Here is a 21,129-nt window from a genome sequence, read left to right as displayed (position 1 = left end):
AGAAAACAAATTGCGTTTCTTTTTTTTAACTTCCAACCAAACAAAGATAACAACAGTTTTCCACGCAGGGAACTTAACTACAAAATCACAATTTCACAGTAAAATCCTCTCTACTATATAGGCGCCCTGAACTATACCCGCGGAACGCGACAGCGCCTTACTAGTGACCCCCTAACCAGGTGAAGTCAACAACATTCACTTATCAGTGCCATTTCAGCGATGCAGTCCTGATGGTGAGGCTCCGTCAGCGACGTAGTCCTGTTGGCGGGTGAAGGAGGTGTCCTCCGACGACGGGCCCAGGTGTAGATTCAAGTCCAGAATGTCTGCTGCGGTGCTGCGCCACCTCCTGCAGGCGGACGTCTTTCCAGGGTAACAGTTTCCAAGTCTAAAGAGGAGTCTTTTTGAGGAGAATTAGCGGAGTAATCCGTATCAGTCACGGCTGAGACAAGCCCCGGAGGGCCCGGAGCACTCTCTGGCAAGATGCTCCCGGGGAGCGGTGTAATACTGTCTCTGAACTGATCAGCGCTACCTCTCTGCCTTGGGGGTCTCTGACGACGAATGCACCGCTTTTTGGGGGCTCTGGTAGTTGCCCGCAACGTCTGCCGCACGCTCTCCCCCTGCTTCCAGTAAGTCTCACTGCGGCCTGCACACACACAACAACTGCGCTGCCATTTCCTCTCCTCAGAGTTCTCTCGCGCTTCTCTGCCCCTGCTTTCGCGCGCTTTTCCTTTTATCCTCCTCCCTCCCTGCGTCACTCTGCCTCCTGTCGTACGTCCTTCCAATCCGTTCCCCGGAACCCCGACTCCCGGCAACAATGGTTCCACCCGTCCGCACGGCTCACCAGGTCCCCGTCCCCTACATTAGAACTATGGAGATAGCGCTATTCTTCTGTATAATGGGGCATGGCGCTGGACCCTGAATATGAGACCTTGTCTGATCTCTGTGTCCTGTGTAAGAACTATGGAGATCGCGCTATTCTTCTGTTAATGGGGCATGGTGCTGGGGCCTGAATATGATACCTTGTCTGATCTGTGTGTCCTGTGTAAGAACTATGGAGATTGCGCTATTCTTCTGTATAATGGGATAATGGGACATGGCGTTGGGGCCTGAATATGAGACCTTGTCTGATCTCTGTGTCCTGTGTAAGAACTATGGAGGTCGCGCTATTCTTCTGTATAATGGGGCATGGTGCTGGGGCCTGAATATAATACCTTGTCTGATCTGTGTGTCCTGTGTAAGAACTATGGAGATTGCGCCATTATTCTGTATAATGGGATAATGGGACATGGCGTTGGGGCCTGAATATGAGACCTTGTCTGATCTCTGTGTCCTGTGTAAGAAATATGGAGATAGCGCTATTCTTCTGTATAATGGTGCATGGCGCTGGGGCCTGAATATGAGACCTTGTCTGATCTCTGTGTCCTGTGTAAGAACTATGGATATAGCGCTATTCTTCTGTATAATGGGGCATGGAGCTGGGGCCTGAATATGAGACCTTGTCTGATCTCTGTGTCCTGTGTAAGAACTATGGAGATCGCTCTATTCTTCTGTATAATGGGGCATGGCGCTGGAGCCTGAATATGAGACCTTGTCTGATCTCTGTGTCCTGTGTAAGAACTATGAAGATAGCGCTATTCTTCTGTATAATGGGGCATGGCGCTGGAGCCTGAATATGAGACCTTGTCTGATCTCTGTGTCCTGTGTAAGAACTATGGAGGTCGCTCTATTCTTCTGTATAATGGGGCATGGCGCTGGAGCCTGAATATGAGACCTTGTCTGATCTCTGTGTCCTGTGTAAGAACTATGGAGATAGCGCTATTCTTCTGTATAATGGGGCATGGCGCTAGAGCCTGAATATGAGACCTTGTCTGATCTCTGTGTCCTGTGTAAGAACTATGGAGATCGCGCTATTCTTCTGTATAATGGGGCATGGTGCTGGGGCCTGAATATGATACCTTGTCTGATCTGTGTGTCCTGTGTAAGAACTATGGAGATTGCGCTATTCTTCTGTATAATGGGATAATGGGACATGGCGTTGGGGCCTGAATATGAGACCTTGTCTGATCTCTGTGTCCTGTGTAAGAAATATGGAGATAGCGCTATTCTTCTGTATAATGGTGCATGGCGCTGGGGCCTGAATATGAGACCTTGTCTGATCTCTGTGTCCTGTGTAAGAACTATGGAGATAGCGCTATTCTTCTGTATAATGGGGCATGGAGCTGGGGCCTGAATATGAGACCTTGTCTGATCTCTGTGTCCTGTGTAAGAACTATGGAGATCGCTCTATTCTTCTGTATAATGGGGCATGGCGCTGGAGCCTGAATATGAGACCTTGTCTGATCTCTGTGTCCTGTGTAAGAACTATGGAGGTCGCTCTATTCTTCTGTATAATGGGGCATGGCGCTGGAGCCTGAATATGAGACCTTGTCTGATCTCTGTGTCCTGTGTAAGAACTATGGAGATAGCGCTATTCTTCTGTATAATGGGGCATGGCGCTGGAGCCCGAATATGAGACCTTGTCTGATCTCTGTGTCCTGTGTAAGAACTATGGAGATCGCACTATTCTTCTGTATAATGGGGCATGGTGCTGGGGCCTGAATATGATACCTTGTCTGATCTGTGTGTCCTGTGTAAGAACTATGGAGATAGCGCTATTCTTCTGTATAATGGGATAATGGGACATGGCGTTGGGGCCTGAATATGAGACCTTGTCTGATCTCTGTGTCCTGTGTAAGAACTATGGAGACAGCGCTATTCTCCTGTATAATGGGGCATGGTGCTGGGGCCTGAATATGAGACCTTGTCTGATCTCTGTGTCCTGTGTAAGAACTATGGAGATCACGCTATTCTTCTGTATAATGGGGCATGGCGCTGGGGCCTGAATATGAGACCTTGTCTGATCTCTGTGTCCTGTGTAAGAACTATGGAGATAGCGCTATTCTTCTGTATAATGGGGCATGGCACTGGGGCCTGAATATGAGACCTTGTCTGATCTCTGTGTCCTGTGTAAGAACTATGGAGATCGCTCTATTCTTCTGTATAATGGGACATGGTGCTGGGGCCTGAATATGAGACCTTGTCTGATCTCTGTGTCCTGTGTAAGAACTATGGAGATCGCGCTATTCTTCTGTATAATGGGGCATGGTGCTGGGGCCTGAATATGAGACCTTGTCTGATCTCTGTGTCCTGTGTAAGAACTATGGAGATCGCGCTATTCTTCTGTATAATGGGGCATGGTGCTGGGGCCTGAATATGAGACCTTGTCTGATCTCTGTGTCCTGTGTAAGAACTATGGAGATAGCGCTATTCTTCTGTATAATGGGGCATGGTGCTGGGGCCTGAATATGAGACCTTGTCTGATCTCTGTGTCCTGTGTAAGAACTATGGAGATCGCGCTATTCTTCTGTATAATGGGGCATGGCGCTGGGGCCTGAATATGAGACCTTGTCTGATCTCTGTGTCCTGTGTAAGAACTATGGAGATAGCGCTATTCTTCTGTATAATGGGGCATGGTGCTGGGGCCTGAATATGAGACCTTGTCTAATCTGTGTGTCCTGTGTAAGAACTATGGAGATTGCGCTATTCTTCTGTATAATGGGATAATGGGACATGGCGTTGGGGCCTGAATATGAGACCTTGTCTGATCTCTGTGTCCTGTGTAAGAAATATGGAGATAGCGCTATTCTTCTGTATAATGGTGCATGGCGCTGGGGCCTGAATATGAGACCTTGTCTGATCTCTGTGTCATGTGTAAGAACTATGGAGATAGCGCTATTCTTCTGTATAATGGGGCATGGAGCTGGGGCCTGAATATGAGACCTTGTCTGATCTGTGTGTCCTGTGTAAGAACTATGGAGATAGCGCTATTCTTCTGTATAATGGGATAATGGGACATGGCGTTGGGGCCTGAATATGAGACCTTGTCTGATCTCTGTGTCCTGTGTAAGAACTATGGAGATAGCGCTATTCTCCTGTATAATGGGGCATGGTGCTGGGGCCTGAATATGAGACCTTGTCTGATCTCTGTGTCCTGTGTAAGAACTATGGAGATCACGCTATTCTTCTGTATAATGGGGCATGGCGCTGGGGCCTGAATATGAGACCTTGTCTGATCTCTGTGTCCTGTGTAAGAACTATGGAGATAGCGCTATTCTTCTGTATAATGGGGCATGGCACTGGGGCCTGAATATGAGACCTTGTCTGATCTCTGTGTCCTGTGTAAGAACTATGGAGATAGCGCTATTCTTCTGTATAATGGGGCATGGTGCTGGAGCCTGAATATGAGACCTTGTCTGATCTCTGTGTCCTGTGTAAGAACTATGGAGATCACGCTATTCTTCTGTATAATGGGGCATGGCGCTGGGGCCTGAATATGAGACCTTGTCTGATCTCTGTGTCCTGTGTAAGAACTATGGAGATAGCGCTATTCTTCTGTATAATGGGGCATGGCGCTGGGGCCTGAATATGAGACCTTGTCTGATCTCTGTGTCCTGTGTAAGAACTATGGAGATAGCGCTATTCTTCTGTATAATGGGGCATGGTGCTGGAGCCTGAATATGAGACCTTGTCTGATCTCTGTGTCCTGTGTAAGAACTATGGAGATAGTGTTATTCTTCTGTATAATGGGGCATGGTGCTGGAGCCTGAATATGAGACCTTGTCTGATCTCTGTGTCCTGTGTAAGAACTATGGAGATCGCGCTATTCTTCTGTATAATGAGGCATGGCGCTGGAGCCTGAATATGAGACCTTGTCTGATCTCTGTGTCCTGTGTAAGAACTATGGAGATAGTGTTATTCTTCTGTATAATGGGGCATGGTGCTGGAGCCTGAATATGAGACCTTGTCTGATCTCTGTGTCCTGTGTAAGAACTATGGAGATCGCGCTATTCTTCTGTATAATGGGGCATGGTGCTGGGGCCTGAATATGAGACCTTGTCTGATCTCTGTGTCCTGTGTAAGAACTATGGAGATCGCTCTATTCTTCTGTATAATGGGGCATGGTGCTGAGGCCTGAATATGAGACCTTGTCTGATCTCTGTGTCCTGTGTAAGAACTATGGAGATCGCTCTATTCTTCTGTATAATGGGGCATGGCGCTGGGGCCTGAATATGAGACCTTGTCTGATCTCTGTGTACTGTGTAAGAACTATGGAGATAGCACTATTCTCCTGTATAATGGGGCATGGTGCTGGGGCCTGAATATGAGACCTTGTCTGATCTCTGTGTCCTGTGTAAGAACTATGGAGATCGCGCTATTCTTCTGTATAATGGGGCATGGCGCTGGGGCCTGAATATGAGACCTTGTCTGATCTCTGTGTCCTGTGTAAGAACTATGGAGATCACGCTATTCTTCTGTATAATGGGGCATGGTGCTGGAGCCTGAATATGAGACCTTGTCTGATCTCTGTGTCCTGTGTAAGAACTATGGAGATCACGCTATTCTTCTGTATAATGGGGCATGGCGCTGGGGCCTGAATATGAGACCTTGTCTGATCTCTGTGTCCTGTGTAAGAACTATGGAGATCGCGCTATTCTTCTGTATAATGGGGCATGGCGCTGGGGCCTGAATATGATACCTTGTCTGATCTCTGTGTCCGTGTGCGTTTTTTCTGGCGCTTGGATTGCTTTATGACGAACCGAATTCAGTGGATCAGGCAGAGAAAACCTTGCTGGCTTTGTGTCAGGGTCAGGATGAAGCGGAGGTATATTGTCAGAAGTTTAGAAAGTGGTCTGTGCTTACTCAATGGAATGAGTGTGCCCTGGCAGCAATTTTTAGAAAGGGTCTCTCTGAGGCCCTTAAGGATGTTATGGTGGGCTTCCCCACGCCTGCTGGTCTGAATGAATCAATGTCCTTGGCCATTCAAATTGATCGGCGTTTGCGCGAGCGCAAAGTTGTGCACCATTTGGCGGTGTCCTCTGAGCAGAGGCCTGAGCTTATGCAATGTGATAGAACTTTGACCAGAACTGAACGGCAAGAACACAGACGTCAGAATCGGCTGTGTTTTTACTGTGGTGACCCTACTCATGCTATCTCTGATTGTCCTAAGCGCACTAAGCGGTTCGCTAGGTCTGTCACCATTGCTACTGTACAGCCTAAATTTCTTTTGTCTGTTACTTTGATTTGCTCTCTGTCGTCCTACTTGGTTATGGCATTTGTGGATTCGGGCGCTGCCCTGAATTTGATGGACTTGGAGTTTGCCAGGCGTTGTGGTTTTTTCCTGGAGCCTTTGCAGTATCCTATTCCATTAAGGGGAATTGATGCTACGCCTTTGGCCAGGAATAAACCTCAGTACTGGACTCAGTTGACCATGTGCATGGCTCCTGTACATCATGAAGATATTCGCTTTTTGGTGTTGCATAATTTGCATGATGTGGTCGTGTTGGGTTTGCCATGGCTACAGGTTCATAATCCAGTATTGGATTGGAAATCAATGTCTGTGTCTAGTTGGGGTTGTCAAGGGGTACATGGCGATGTTCCGATGATGTCAATTTCTTCATCCACTCCTTCTGATGTCCCTGAGTTTCTGTCGGATTACCGGGATGTATTTGATGAGCCCAAATCCAGTATCCTACCCCCTCATAGGGATTGTGATTGTGCTATAAATTTGATCCCTGGTAGTAAGTTTCCTAAGGGCCGACTTTTCAATTTATCCGTGCCAGAACACGCCGCTATGCGGAGTTATATAAAGGAGTCCTTGGAGAAAGGGCATATTCGCCCGTCTTCATCACCGTTGGGAGCAGGGTTCTTTTTTGTGGCCAAGAAGGATGGTTCTCTGAGACCCTGTATAGACTACCGCCTTCTCAATAAAATCACGGTCAAATTTCAGTACCCTTTGCCTCTGCTGTCTGATTTGTTTGCTCGGATTAAGGGGGCTAGTTGGTTCACCAAGATAGATCTTCGAGGGGCGTATAACCTTGTGCGTATTAAACAGGGTGATGAATGGAAAACAGCATTTAATACGCCCGAGGGCCATTTTGAGTACCTGGTGATGCCATTCGGGCTTTCTAACGCTCCATCTGTGTTTCAGTCCTTTATGCATGACATCTTCCGAAAGTATCTGGATAGATTCATGATTGTATATTTGGATGACATTTTGGTCTTTTCAGATGATTGGGAGTCTCATGTGAAGCAGGTCAGAATGGTATTCCAGGTCCTTCGTGCTAATTCCTTGTTTGTGAAGGGGTCTAAATGTCTCTTCGGAGTTCAGATGGTTTCCTTTTTGGGCTTCATTTTTTCCCCTTCTACTATCGAGATGGATCCTGTTAAAGTTCAGACCATTTATGATTGGACTCAACCTACATCTGTGAAGAGTCTTCAGAAATTCCTGGGCTTTGCTAATTTTTACCGTCGCTTCATCGCTAATTTTTCTTGTGTGGTTAAACCTTTGACTGATTTGACAAAGAAAGGTGCTGATGTGGTGAATTGGTCCTCTGCGGCCGTGGAGGCTTTGCAGGAGCTGAAACGTCGTTTTTCTTCGGCCCCTGTGTTGCGTCAGCCAGATGTTTCACTCCCTTTTCAGGTTGAGGTTGATGCTTCTGAGATTGGAGCAGGGGCTGTTTTGTCTCAAAGAAGTTCTGATGGCTCTGTGATGAACCCATGTGCCTTCTTTTCTAGAAAGTTTTTGCCTGCTGAGCGTAATTATGATGTTGGCAATCGGGAGCTGCTGGCTATGAAGTGGGCATTCGAGGAGTGGCGACATTGGCTTGAGGGAGCCAAGCACCGCGTGGTGGTCTTGACGGATCACAAGAATTTGACTTATCTCGAGTCTGCCAAGCGGTTGAATCCTAGACAGGCTCGATGGTCACTGTTTTTCTCCCGTTTCAATTTTGTGGTTTCATACCTTCCGGGTTCTAAGAATGTGAAGGCTGATGCCCTTTCTAGGAGTTTTGTGCCTGATTCTCCGGGAGTCCCTGAGCCGGCTGGTATTCTCAAAGAGGGGGTAATTCTGTCTGCCATCTCCCCTGATTTGCGGCGGGTGCTGCAGGAGTTTCAGGCTGATAGACCTGACCGTTGTCCAGCGGAGAAACTGTTTGTCCCTGAATGATGGACTAGCAGAGTTATTTCTGAGGTTCATTGCTCGGTGTTGGCTGGTCATCCTGGGATTTTTGGTACTAGGGATTTGGTGGCTAGGTCCTTTTGGTGGCCTTCCTTGTCACGGGATGTGCGTTCTTTTGTGCAGTCTTGTGGGACTTGTGCTCGGGCCAAGCCCTGCTGTTCTCGTGCCAGTGGGTTGCTTTTGCCCTTGCCGGTCCCGAAAAGGCCCTGGACGCATGTTTCCATGGATTTTATTTGAGCTCTTCCTGTCTCTCAAAGGATGTCTGTCATCTGGGTGGTTTGTGATCGCTTTTCTAAGATGGTCCATTTGGTACCCTTGCCTAAATTACCTTCCTCCTCTGATTTGGTGCCATTATTCTTTCAGCATGTGGTTCGTTTGCATGGCATTCCGGAGAACATTGTGTCGGACAGAGGGTCCCAGTTTGTCTCTAGGTTTTGGCGGTCCTTTTGTGCTAAGATGGGCATTGATTTGTCTTTTTCTTCGGCTTTCCATCCTCTGACAAATGGCCAAACCGAACGAACCAACCAGACTTTGGAGGCCTATCTGAGATGCTTTGTTTCTGCTGATCAGGTGACCTTTTTGCCATTGGCTGAGTTCGCCCTTAATAATCAGGCTAGTTCGGCTACTTTGGTTTCGCCTTTTTTTGCAATTCTGGTTTTCATCCTCGTTTTTCTTCAGGGCAGGTTGAGCCTTCTGACTGTCCTGGTGTGGATTCTGTGGTGGACAGATTGCAGCAAATTTGGACTCACGTAGTGGACAATCTGACATTGTCCCAGGAGAAGGCTCAACGTTTCGCTAACCGCCGTCGTTGTGTTGGTCCTCGACTTCGTGTTGGGGATTTGGTTTGGTTGTCTTCTCGTTATGTTCCTATGAAGGTTTCTTCTCCTAAGTTTAAGCCTCGTTTCATTGGTCCTTATAAGATTTCTGAAATTCTCAACCCTGTGTCATTTCGTTTGGTCCTTCCAGCTTCCTTTGCCATCCATAATGTGTTCCATAGGTCGTTGTTGCGGAGGTATGTGGCGCCTATGGTTCCCTCCGTTGATCCTCCTGCTCCGGTGTTGGTTGAGGGGGAGTTGGAGTATGTGGTGGAAAAAATTTTGGATTCTCGTATTTCGAGACGGAAGCTCCAGTACCTGGTTAAGTGGAAGGGCTATGGTCAGGAGGATAATTCCTGGGTTGTTGCCTCCGATGTCCATGCTGCCGATTTAGTTCGTGCCTTTCATTTGGCTCGTCCTGATCGGCCTGGGGGCCCTGGTGAGGGTTCGGTGACCCCTCCTCAAGGGGGGGTACTGTTGTGAATTCCATTTCTCGGACTCCCTCCTGTGGTCATGAATGGTACTTTGGTTAGTTCTGCTCTTGGACTCCCTCTGGTGGCTTTGAGCGGAACTGCTGGTCTCTGAGGTTTGCTTTATCAGCTGCCCTTGTTTATTGTTATGCTGGCTTCCCTATTTAACTCTACTCAGATCGTTACTTCATGCCAGCTGTCAATGTCTCAGTATTGGTTCAGATCTCTCTTGGACTTCTCTGAGGACCTGTCTACTCCAGCAGAAGCTAAGTCCCTGCTAGTTCATTTGTTGTTACTGCTGCCTGAATATATTTCTTAGTACTGCTAAATTCTAGTCCAGCTTGCTATCATGATATTTCCTTGCTAGCTGGAAGCTCTGGGGGTGCAGTGTTGCACCTCCACACCGTGAGTCGGTGTGGGGGTCTTTTTGCATACTCTGCGTGGTTTTTGTAGTTTTTTGTGCCGACCGCATAGTTTCCTTTTCTATCCTCTGACTATTTAGTGAAGTCTGGCCTCCTTTGCTAAAACCTGTTTCATTCCTGTGTTTGTGACTTTCCTCTTAACTCACAGTCAATATATGTGGGGGGCTGCCTTTACCTTTGGGGAATTTCTCTGAGGCAAGGTTAGGCTTCTATTTCTATCTTTAGGGGTAGTTAGCTCTTAGGCTGTGAAGAGGCGTCTAGGGAGAGTTAGGTACGCTCCACGGCTATTTCTAGTGTGTGTGTTAGGAGTAGGGTTGCGGTCAGCAGAGTTCCCACTTTCCCAGAGCTTGTTCCGATTACTAGTTTACTCATTAGGTCATTCCGGGTGCTCCTAACCACCAGGTCCATAACAGATTTCCTCTCCCACAGTTAACCATGCTGCACACAGCCAGAGACTAGGGGAGGATCTGCAAGTGTCAGCAGGGGAATCAGCCAGCTCTCCTACATCTAGTACTACACTTGCACTGGCACAGTTCACCACGGATATACTGTGATCAATGACATTACACACAGGAGCTCTGTATATAGTGTCAGTGTAAGGCCGGAGACACACTGGTGCGAGATACGGCCGAGTCTCGCTGGTTAAAAGCAAGCTGTGGCACCGGCACTCCGGAGCGGAGCGTGCGGCTCCATGTATTGCTATGCAGCTGCACGCTCAGCTCCGGAGTGCAGGTGCCACAGCTTGCTTTTAACCAGCGAGACTCGGCCATATCTCGCACCAGTGTGTCTCCAGCCTAAAGGTAATACAGTGATCACTGGTGACATTGTACACAGGACCGCTGTATATAGTATAAAGTGTATAGTGTCAGTGTACAGGTAACACACTGACTCACCAGTGATGTCTCTAGGTGAAGTCCTTCATCTTTGCTTTTCTTCTTCATCTGGTACAGACCACCATCACTTCTTCCAGCCAGGGTTCATCTCTGCAGGAAATAACACGGTTAGCTAGAGCACCGCTTGCAGAACACATTACTTAATTTTTCCCAACTTCTACACAACACCAGATGAAGAACAAAAGGCAACATAGGGTTACTCTGCACAGTAACAGGACCGCCTCCCGCATTTAAAACAGTATCCTCAAAAAATAAAATAAATACATCACTGCAATAATAATATTCCTTAATTAGTCCTTATGGTAATAATATCCCCCATCCTGGCCCCCGTGTGTTTCATTCCTGGCTCCAGCCATATGTTCTCCTATCCTGGCCCCATATGTTCTCTCATCCTGCCCTCATGAACATCCATTCTGCCCACATGTGATGTCCCATCGTGCTCCATCTGTCATGTGATCCTGCCCCGTGATCTTGCCCCATCTGTACGGCGATCCTGCTCCATCTGTCCCGTGATCCTGCCCCATCTTTCCTGTGATCCTTGTTGTGAATTCTGCTCTTGGGCTCCCTCCGGTGGTTATAAGTGGTAGCACTGCTGTCTCTGAATCGCAGCATTTATCAGGTGTGTTCACTTTTTGCAATTCTGACTGGGCTATTTAGTCTTGCTTGACCCTTTAGTCAGTGCCAGTTGTCCATTGTTCCTGGAGGATTCACATCCCTGCCTGGTCTCTCCTGCTTTGCTGTTCATTTCAGCAAAGATAGGTTCTGGCCTTGATTTTTGCTGTCCACATGCTGTGGCCTTATTGTTCAGTTCTTTTCCATGTTTTTGTCTTGTCCAGCTTGGTCTGTATAAGGATTTGTTTAGCCAAGCTGGTATCTCTGGAGATGTAGATATACCCTCCATATCTTTAGTTAGCTGTGGAGATTTTGTATTTTCTGTGGTGGATATTTTCTAGTGTTTTAATACTGACCGCATAGTACTCTGTGCTATCCTTTCTATTTAGCTAGAAGTGGCCTCCTTTGCTAAATTCTGATTTCAGTCTCTGTATGTTTTTTCCCTCTCCTCTCACAGTCAATATTTGTGGGGGGCTGTCTATCCTTTGGGGATTTTCTCTGAGGCAAGATAGTCTTCCCTTTTCTATCTCTAGGGGTAATTAGTCCTCCGTCTGTGTCGAGATGTCTAGGGAGTGATAGGTACATTCCACGGCTACTTCTAGTTGCGGTGTTAAGTTCAGGGTCTGCGGTCAGCACAGGTACCACCTTCTCCAGAGTACGTCTCATGCTGCTCTTAGGCCACCAGAACATAACAGTTCCTGTCTCCATCCTGCCCTGTGTCTCCATGCTTTCCCTTGTGTCTCCACTCTTCCCCCTGTGTCTCCAATCCTGCCCCCTGTGTCTCCAATCCTGCCCCCTGTGTCTCCAATCCTGCCCCCTGTGTCTCCAATCCTGCCCCCGTGTCTCCCATCCTGCCCCTGTGTCTCCCATCCTGCCCCCGTGTCTCGCATCCTGCCCCATCTGTCTCCATCCTGCTCCCGTGTCTCCCATTCTGCTCCATACGTCTGCATTCTGACCCCATTTCTCCCATCCTGCCTCCTGTCTCCATCCTGCCCCGTTTCTCCATCCTGCCTCGTTTCTCCATTCTTCCCCCTGAGTCTCCATTCTTCCCCCTCTGTCTCTCGTCCTGCCCCGTGTCGCTTTTTTTTTAAAATTTTTTTAAAAAAAACCTTTCTCCTCACCTGGCCGCGCTCCTGCGGCGATGCTCCCTCCATGCAGTTCAACCGTGCACTCGCCGGCGAAAGACAATGACGTCATATGCCGGCGACATGTGCGCTGTCGTTAGCTGCCAGCCTCCGATTGGCTAGCGGCTTTTAGCTGTTGCTGCCTCCGTTTCCCTCCTGAACGTTCCCGGCACCTGTGCTGTAAGTTTTTTTTTCGGGCATGCGCAGTTTGCGCTGCCCTTCGACTCCCATCACATGATGGGAACTTACAGCGCAGGCGCCGGGGACGTTCATGAAGGAAATGGAGGTGGCGCCCGGCGCACGGATGCCCTGAGTGACGGCTGGGAGGCGTTTGTGTCAGGGGGGAAAAGACATGCCCCCCTGACAAACTTCAGGTATGAGGGACACATTATAAAAAAGATTATTTCAGCGTTGGCAGGGACCCGAACTAAAAGAGCCACCTTGGCAGAAAGCAGCATTAGTGCAGCACAAGGTGTCTATTTTAGTTAAAAACGCCAGGGGGGTGACAGGTTCCCTTCAAATCACCTGGTATGTGGTGGTCAAAAGGAAATGTCAGTTTGCCATCTTTAACTCTACCTCCCAAACTCGACCTTATCTCATACATGGCGGGAACAACTCATGAGTTTAAGCATTTACTGCAAATTATTAGGAGATACAATTCATCTTTCCAGATGACGTCCTTTGGTACGACAGCTGGACTCGAGGAAGCAGGATTTATGCCGAGTTTTAAAGTCAAGGGACAAATATATCACAAAATAGGTTTGATGCTTCCTGCAGCAAATGAAGACCCAACATTTTTACAAATTTACTGTTTGGGAGATGAACAGCTACAAGCTGAGCGACGTTGTGAAGTTATACCTGAGACAAAAAGATTTTGTTTTGAATTTGCAAAACTTTTTCCATCAGCACAATCAGTTAGTATATCTTTATAAAACAGTCACAGAAAGAATGCCAAGTGCAGAATATCAGGGTGTAATAAGAGCAGACTAGACACCGGTTGGTGGCACAAAAGGAGAGTTACTTCCCCCAGTGTTAGTGAAGGAGCTATTGTAATGGTTGGACGGGACTTTCTAAGCCGAGATATAATTATTCAGCGACGGAGAGAACATGTTCAGCGTATTACAGAAACACATAGATCATATGATGCTCTGCAATATCCTATAATACTGTGGAATAGCCAAGATGGCGATCACTATAATCTAACAGACTGATCCCAGCACTGCGAGGCCGACCAATAAACCAACCAATAAAATATCAGCTATGGACTTCTACAACTACCAAATAATGACAACAATGGAGGCAACTTTCTCATCAATGTATAGTAGATCTGTATGCCAAGGTGGAGAGCGAGCGTCTTCTGTACATACAGCTGAACCAACAAACTCTTACAGGGAGGCCATGCCAAAAGCGTGGACTGATGGAGGATGGTCCACACTGGGACCTGACATTGCAGGAGGCGTCCATCACTCGCTTTCCACCTCATCTTCTAACCTGCTCCCTATAATACCTCCAACCTGTGCACCTTCCAATCCCCGGGCTCTGTGGGACAAATCCACAGAATATCCTAGAGGAGATATCCATAGAGAGCACAGGAGAGGTCATCCGGACTTAGCCATAAATGTCACTGCCGACAGATCCACCACAGTCCTCCTGACTCTAGAAGAAAGGAGCCAATGTGTCAGTAGTGACCCTCTAATAGCATCAGGTCACCGGCACCAGCTCCACCAGCCTGTGTGTTATGGGAGAGATATTCTGGGAGAGAAAAGCCAGGATTTGGGGAAGATGAGGGGATTTGTCCCAGTAAATAAGTCTCTTCTGGTTGATGACCACAGATCGGGGGATTTGGCAATTATGGCTCAGATTCCCGGTGGAAATGGGAGACGGTTTTCCTTGATGCCCCAGGAGGTTCCGGTAAAACATTCTTATTAATTTGCTGCTCTCAGAAATTCCCTCCATCAATAACATTGCTCCGGCCGCTGCATTGTCTGGGGTTGTGGCCGCTCTCTTAGATGGAGGCGCACGGCTCAGTCAGCACTAGGATTACCCCTGAATCTAGCGCTCTTGGAATCTCCCGTCTGTAATATCACTAAGGTCTATGAAAGGTCTGGAGGGATCCAATCACTTAATGGGGGGAATTGTTCTACTTTTTGCAACGTTACCTGTTCTTAAGCAGAGGAGAGGAGCTGAATACTTGTCAGCACAGCAGAGTCCTTCATACAGTCACTGTGGCCCCTGATCATGTGACCCCTGACTCCTCCCCTCCCATGACCTCATCACAGGTCCTGTGCGCACAGAGCAGCCATATATTTTGTGTGCAGCTCTGCGGGTGGAGGTAGGTGCTGGAGATTCCCCATTACTGGGCCCAGGGGGGACATTAACCCTTCAGCACTGAGGAGACTCTTTTGGGGTCCCTGTGTGGTGTGAACAGTGAGGTAACATCTGTGGACAGAATGCGGCTTCGCTGGTTCCACATTAGCCCCAGTCAGACACCTGCAGGATGAGAGGACAGAAGCCCAGAGAAGTTCTCCCACAATGGGATGATTCCTCTCCCGGCTCCAGCACAATAATGTAGATACTAGTGATGAGGGAGCCGCTCTCCACTACTCGATCCGGCATCGGGGGCTCGGACAAGCTTGTTACTGGGGTATCGCAGGTGATGGAGCGCCGTGCTCGAGTTCCCAGCCAATAAACATGCGGGGATTGCCCGCCATACACGGTGATGCTGCAGCCATGTTGGCTACTGGTATTACTGTGACTGTCCGGCCGCGTCACGTTATCGGGTTTATAGAAGACCCAGTGACGCGATGCTCGGCACACCGTCCTCAGGAAGCAGCTCAGGGAGAGTCGTTATAGGAGGGAGCGCTTAGATTATTGTCAGCCCCCTAAGGATTCTAAAGTTGTGTCCTTTAGTGTCTTTCATGTGCTTGTAATGCCACAATCCCTGGCGGTTTCGAGTATACTCGCTTGGCAACAGGGTAAACGTAGACAGGCACGGTTTTTCACATAAACAGTCCATGTGGTTTATTATACACTCAACATAAACCACTGTAGGCCCTGTTACGTATCACAGACCTCACATAGTCCTTAGCACTTCATAGTATATAGCTTTGAAATGCAGTCACTAAACCCGCCGGACCTCTTTGTCCAGTTTTCGTGGGTGACCACATGATGAACAGTTAATTAATGTCCATGGAACACAACAAGCAACAACACAACATTAGGTTGCAGTCTCTAAACATGCTGGACCTTACTCTGTCCAGTTACCATGGGATACCGCACAGTTCCCATACTCTGGGTTACCTTTCAGGAGCTCCTGCTCCACACGCTGACTCCTGTCAGTCCTCTCTCCTGGGGAAGCTGTCTTAGTGGGATCACTGTCCTTGTGACCAGGGCACTCACGACAGTCCAGACCCGCAGAAGAAACGTTAGCCTCCCCACCAAACACAGTGCCATCACAGACTCTGCAAACACAGCCTCTCTGTGCGCTATTCAAGATGTCCGTCCACACCTGGGATCGTCCAAGACATAGGCCTCCAGGTCCAAGTCCTCATCATGTGCTCTTCAGGGATCTGGTCCTACTCCCAGGACCTCCCAACACAGAGGCCTTCCAGGACCTGAGACACGGACCAAACAGGTCCATACATTCTCCAACCATGTGACCACCATGGTCACATTATATACTTGTAACCCCAATAGGTGGGAGGTGTGTATGGTTAGTCAGACCCACCCAGCTCTTCAACTAACCCTATAAGCCTCCCTTTAAAGTAAACAAACACTTGTGGAACTACAGGTCCCAGAACAACATTACTTCAGGTTTACAGCGCAGACTCCCTCTGTGACACATACCGACCATTTACAATCATGGCTGCAACTGCCATGCATTCCCATTGCCTCAATACGCCTCCGTGTGTATTCTGAGGAAAACATGCAGCGCCCCCTAGCTGTAACAGGGGTCACTGCATCACAGGGCTCCATAGGGTGTATTTAAGCCCTTCACACGAAGCCTGTTTTCACCTTCCAGACCAGGCCAATTTTTTCATTTCTGACCACTGTCACTTTATATAAAAACACCCAGAAAGAGTCAATAAAAATCAGCTCTGTTAAAAACAGCCATAAAACATACTCCGAAATACGATTATAAACAAAAAAGGAGTACCAGACTACCCATATAAAATATATCAAATATTTATTAGTAATCAATATAAAAAGAATAACATTAAATACACAATAATAGAAAATTGTTATATGGACAAGCAAAGTTGTGTAGTGAAGGACACAGACAAAAGACCGACACAGTTACAATTATGTAAATAGGACCGGGAGTTTCAAAAACCGTGATATATATATATATATACTGCAACACTGTCACAAAATACTGGGTATCTTATATTTTAATCAAAACCACATCATCACCATAACCATAATAATAATAATAATCTTTATTTTTATATAGCGCTAACATATTCCGCAGCGCTTTACAAGTTGCACACATTAGCGTTGCTGTCCCCGTTGGGGCTCACAATCTAAATTGATGAGTGCAGAGTAGGAGGGATTCTTACAGAAAAGTGAACAGGTCTGTGAGAGACAAACTGGTTGGTAGGTGATGAAATGCTTATTTTATGAAATAAAATGCAATTAAATTATTTAAAAATCATACAATGTAATTTTCTGGTTTTTATCCCCAGAATCTGTCTCTCACAGTACTTCAACTGTGAGAGACAGATTCCAAAAATAAAAACCAGAAAACTCCATCCTATGACCATGGCCCTATGTAGAAATACCCAGATCTTAAAATAGTATATATCAAATACAGAAAGTCATATCTCACCCAAATATGTCCATTCACTGGTCAGACTACGCAGCCCCAACGCGCGTTTTGCGTGGGCTTCGTCAGGGGGCCGTGCGGGGCCCGTATGTAGGGGAACCCCACTGTTTGGGTGCATGGCAAGTCTCGGAAGGGAAGGGGAACCGTTTGACTTTTTGAACACAAAATTGCCTAGAATTGAGAGCAGACGCCATGTCACATTTAAAGAGACCCTGATATTCCTATACAGTTGAAACCCCCCACAAGTGACCCTATTTTGGTAACTGTACCCTTCACGGAACTTATGAATCTATATGCCAAAATTATATAGCCAGTGGTATAGTAAGAAATGTAGATCTTTATTAATGAAATATGATAAAATGAAGTCAATAAGAAAAATAATAGCAAGCTAAGGCGACAAATGACAGCAGGTGGAGATGTACAGCAGATTTACACAGGATTACAGGTAAGTGTACAGATATAGGGTAAGAGGTTCCCATGTGATACCTTAAACCTGACATGCAGAGATCCTAAGCTAGTACAGTGCATAAAGACAAATACATGTAATAAAGATGGACAGAAGAATACCTGTGCTCATCGCCTCCTGCTGGATTGGCGCCAGATCCCAACAGATGTATTGGGATTTGGCCTTTGTCACACTCCCTTGTGTAATCCTGTCATTGTGATGCCATATGGAATACCAGTACTCTAGAGTATAGCAAGTAATGGTAAACTGACTATATCAGTATATAGACAGTATATCAGTACTCCAGTATTGCCGAAGCTCTGGTTTTCTGACTATACACATATGCAGCACAATTCCCCAAAATGTCGTCATCTCAGCTGCACTTACAGGGGGCCTTCTGGCGTATGATGTCTGGGCCACCATAAGATTTATTATTTCCTGAAAATGAATTTGAAGAAATCAATTTCAGTGAGGTCTGTAAGATCAAACTGTATTCCTGAGCTGCTGCTGAAATCCGGAATGACGGGCTGATCATTTTGGAGTGCAATCTATATGGGATCGATTGCTGCAGGGGTTGTCTGGGTCCTAGGGCGCCTTTCTGGGGGTCCTTCCTCACTAGATGAGAAGAAGGAGGAAAAGAAGAATGTGGGATCTTTTATTTTATTTTTCGAAACCCCAGGAATGTGTGTGTAAGCAGTGCTTTATACGTGTAATGTGTGGGGCTTGTGTATAGGATACTATTTATCATAAAAAGTAGAAAAAAATAGAAGAAAACACTTAGAAGAAAAAATTGAAAAGAAAAATCAGATGTAAAAAAACATTTGTGTAAAAAAAAAAGTAGAGACCTTCACTACACTAATGCCTTCCCTATAAATTTACCCGGTGCTAAGCGTTCTTTTATTTTTTTGTAAAACAAAAATGGACTTCACTAACAAAACAACGTACGCTCCTCTAATGCACTACCTAAGGGTATGTGCACACGTTGCAGCAATTTTTTCCGTGTATAAACGCTGCAGATCTGCAATGTGATTTACAGTACAATGTAAATCAATTGAAAGAAAAATGCTGCGCTAATGGTGGGGCACGGAAATGGTGGGGCAGATTCAAAAAAAGGACCATGTCAATTCTTTTTGTGGATCTGCTGCGTTTCTGCAGCAGCACCATAAAAGAAATCTGCAGGGGTAAAAACAGGAAGAAATCCGCAGCAAATCCGCAAAAGAAAATGCACAAAATCCGCAAAAAAAGCGCAGATTCTGACCTGTATTTTCTTACAAGAAATGCAGGATCTGCACAGAAAATTCCACAGTCAAATCTGCAACATGTGCATATAGCCATAAAATTTACTCAGTGCAAATACAGTGGGTACGGAAAGTATTCAGACCCCTTTTAAATTTATCACTCTTTGTTTCATTGCAGCCATTTGGTAAATTCAAAAAAGTTCATTTATTTTTCTCATTAATGTCCACTCTGCACCCCATCTTGACTGAAAAAAAAACAAAAATGTAGAAATTTTTTCAAATGTATTAAAAAAGAAAAACTGAAAATATCACATGGTCATAAGTATTCAGACCCTTTGCTCAGACACTCATATTTAAGTCACATGCTGTCCATTTCCTTGTGATTCTCCTTGCTGCCAGATGTTGGATCATCTTTACTTCCAAGACTATATTGGACAAGCGCCGTGTCAGCTGTTGTTGGCACCATCACCTGTTCCGGGATGACCACATCTTCATAAACATGTGACAGGATAAGTTAACTCCCCAAGAACTGTTAATTCCCTTTTCCACTGTTTCTTGACCCCTGCACCTTATCCAAATTGTTGAACTGCCTACTCAACCCCCCTGAGTTAACCTTTAACTTCCCTGCGTGGAGGATCCCTGTGTTAAGTAAAATTGTTAACCCTTGCTCTGTCTCCTGTCTGTCACTGCATCCCGCAACATGCTCACAGTTCCACAAGGTCAACTATCACTGCAGCCCTCCACCAGTCGGGCATTTATGGCAGAGTGGCCCAACGGAAGCCTCTCCTCAGTGCAAGACATATGAAAGCCTGCATAGAGTTTGCTAAAAAACACATGAAGGACTTCCAGACTATGAGAAATAAGATTCTCTGGTCTGATGAGACGAAGATATAACTTTTTGGTGATAATTCTAAGCGGTATGTGTGGAGAAAACCAGGTACTGCTCATCACCTGCCCAATACAATCCCAACAGTGAAATGTGGTAACAGCATCATGCTATGGGGGTGTTTTTCAGCTGCAGGGACATGACGACTGGTTGCAATTGAAGGAAGCATGAACATGGCCAAGTACAGAGATATCCTGGATGAAAACCTCTTCCAGAGTGCTCTGGACCTCAGACTGGGCCAAAGGTTCACCTTCCAACAAGACAATGACCCGAAGCACACAGCTAAAATAACAAAGGAGTGGCTTCAGCACAACTCTGTGACCACTCTTGACTGGCCCAGACAGAGCCCTGACCTAAACCCAGTTGAGCATTTCTGGAGAGTCCTGAAAATGGCTGCCCACCAGCATTCACCATCCAATCTGACGTAACTGGAGAGGATCTGCAAGGAAGAATGGCAGAGGACCCCCAAATCCAGGTGTGAAAAGCTTGTTGCATCCTTCCCAAGAAGACTCATGGCTGTACTGGCTCAAAAGGTGCTTCTACTCAATACTGAGCAAAGGGTCTGAATACTTATGACCATGTGATATTTCAGTTTTTCTTTTTTAATAAATTTGCAAAAATTCCTACATATCTGGTTTTTTTTTTTAGTCAAGATGGGGTGCAGAGTGTACATTAATAAGAAAAAAAATAAATTTTTTGAATTTACCAAATGGCTGCAATGAAACAAGAGTGAAAATTTAAAGGGGTCTGAATACTTTCCGTAGCCACTGTAATTCTTTTGTGTGCAAAAAGAAAAAGGAACATCACTAACAAAGTGACGTACGCCCCCTAATGCACTAGAAATTACCAGGAAATAACAATTTTTTTTTTTAATGCAAAAGAAAGACCCTAACTCCCCACCTATACATCTTCTCTAAAACAAAATCAGACGTCAACAAACACTGACACCCGATACGCTAATGTGCTACCTCGCTAATTATGAAACTACTCTGTACATCTGTATCGGAAGTCGCTTACACTGCGAAATCAGCTACGCTCAGTAACTAATAAAAGTCCGTTCGCACAATCTCTGATCAGCAGCGATACTGATGAGAGCGATACGGACACGGGAAGAGCACGAATGCTCAGCACAGGATGCCACAGAAAACCAAAAAAAGGCACAAAAAAGTGCACTAAAAATTAAATCTTGAGGAGGGGATGTGGGGACTGGAACTGGGATGGTGTGGACTGGGATGGGCGAGTTGCTGGTGCTGCTGTGATCACAGATGAGTCACACCAGCACTCTGGCCACCAATGAAACACCATATAGCTGGTTGATTTTTTTTTCAACTTTATTGACACAT

The 21,129-nt window shown here is 46.4% G+C and overlaps 2 protein-coding genes across 3 annotated transcripts in view; one reads left to right on the top strand and one right to left on the bottom strand.

Annotated features, from left to right (window-relative positions):
• The window catches only part of LOC143767734 (uncharacterized), a 464,270-nt gene that overhangs the window by 37,266 nt on the left and 405,875 nt on the right, over nt 1-21,129 (bottom strand). Inside the window, exons 1-2 of one of the 2 annotated variants that reach the window (XM_077256235.1) lie at nt 14,552-14,602; nt 10,657-10,746 (exon numbers count right to left, since the gene is read on the bottom strand). The exons of the other annotated variant lie outside the window; for it this stretch is intronic. The gene's annotated coding sequence lies outside the window, so the exon portion shown is untranslated. Of the gene's footprint in view, nt 1-10,656; nt 10,747-14,551; nt 14,603-21,129 lie in introns of those variants that run through there. 2 annotated transcript variants of the gene reach the window in all.
• Nucleotides 14,686-21,129, top strand: part of LOC143767739 (uncharacterized) — a 36,937-nt gene continuing 30,493 nt past the window's right edge. The window contains exon 1 of the mRNA XM_077256249.1: nt 14,686-14,724. The gene's annotated coding sequence lies outside the window, so the exon portion shown is untranslated. The remainder of the gene's footprint in view (nt 14,725-21,129) is intronic.

The sequence above is a fragment of the Ranitomeya variabilis genome, chromosome 4, assembly GCF_051348905.1.
Source record: "Ranitomeya variabilis isolate aRanVar5 chromosome 4, aRanVar5.hap1, whole genome shotgun sequence".
Taxonomy (NCBI): Eukaryota; Metazoa; Chordata; class Amphibia; order Anura; family Dendrobatidae; genus Ranitomeya; species Ranitomeya variabilis.
This window is presented reverse-complemented; position numbering and strand designations above follow the sequence as displayed.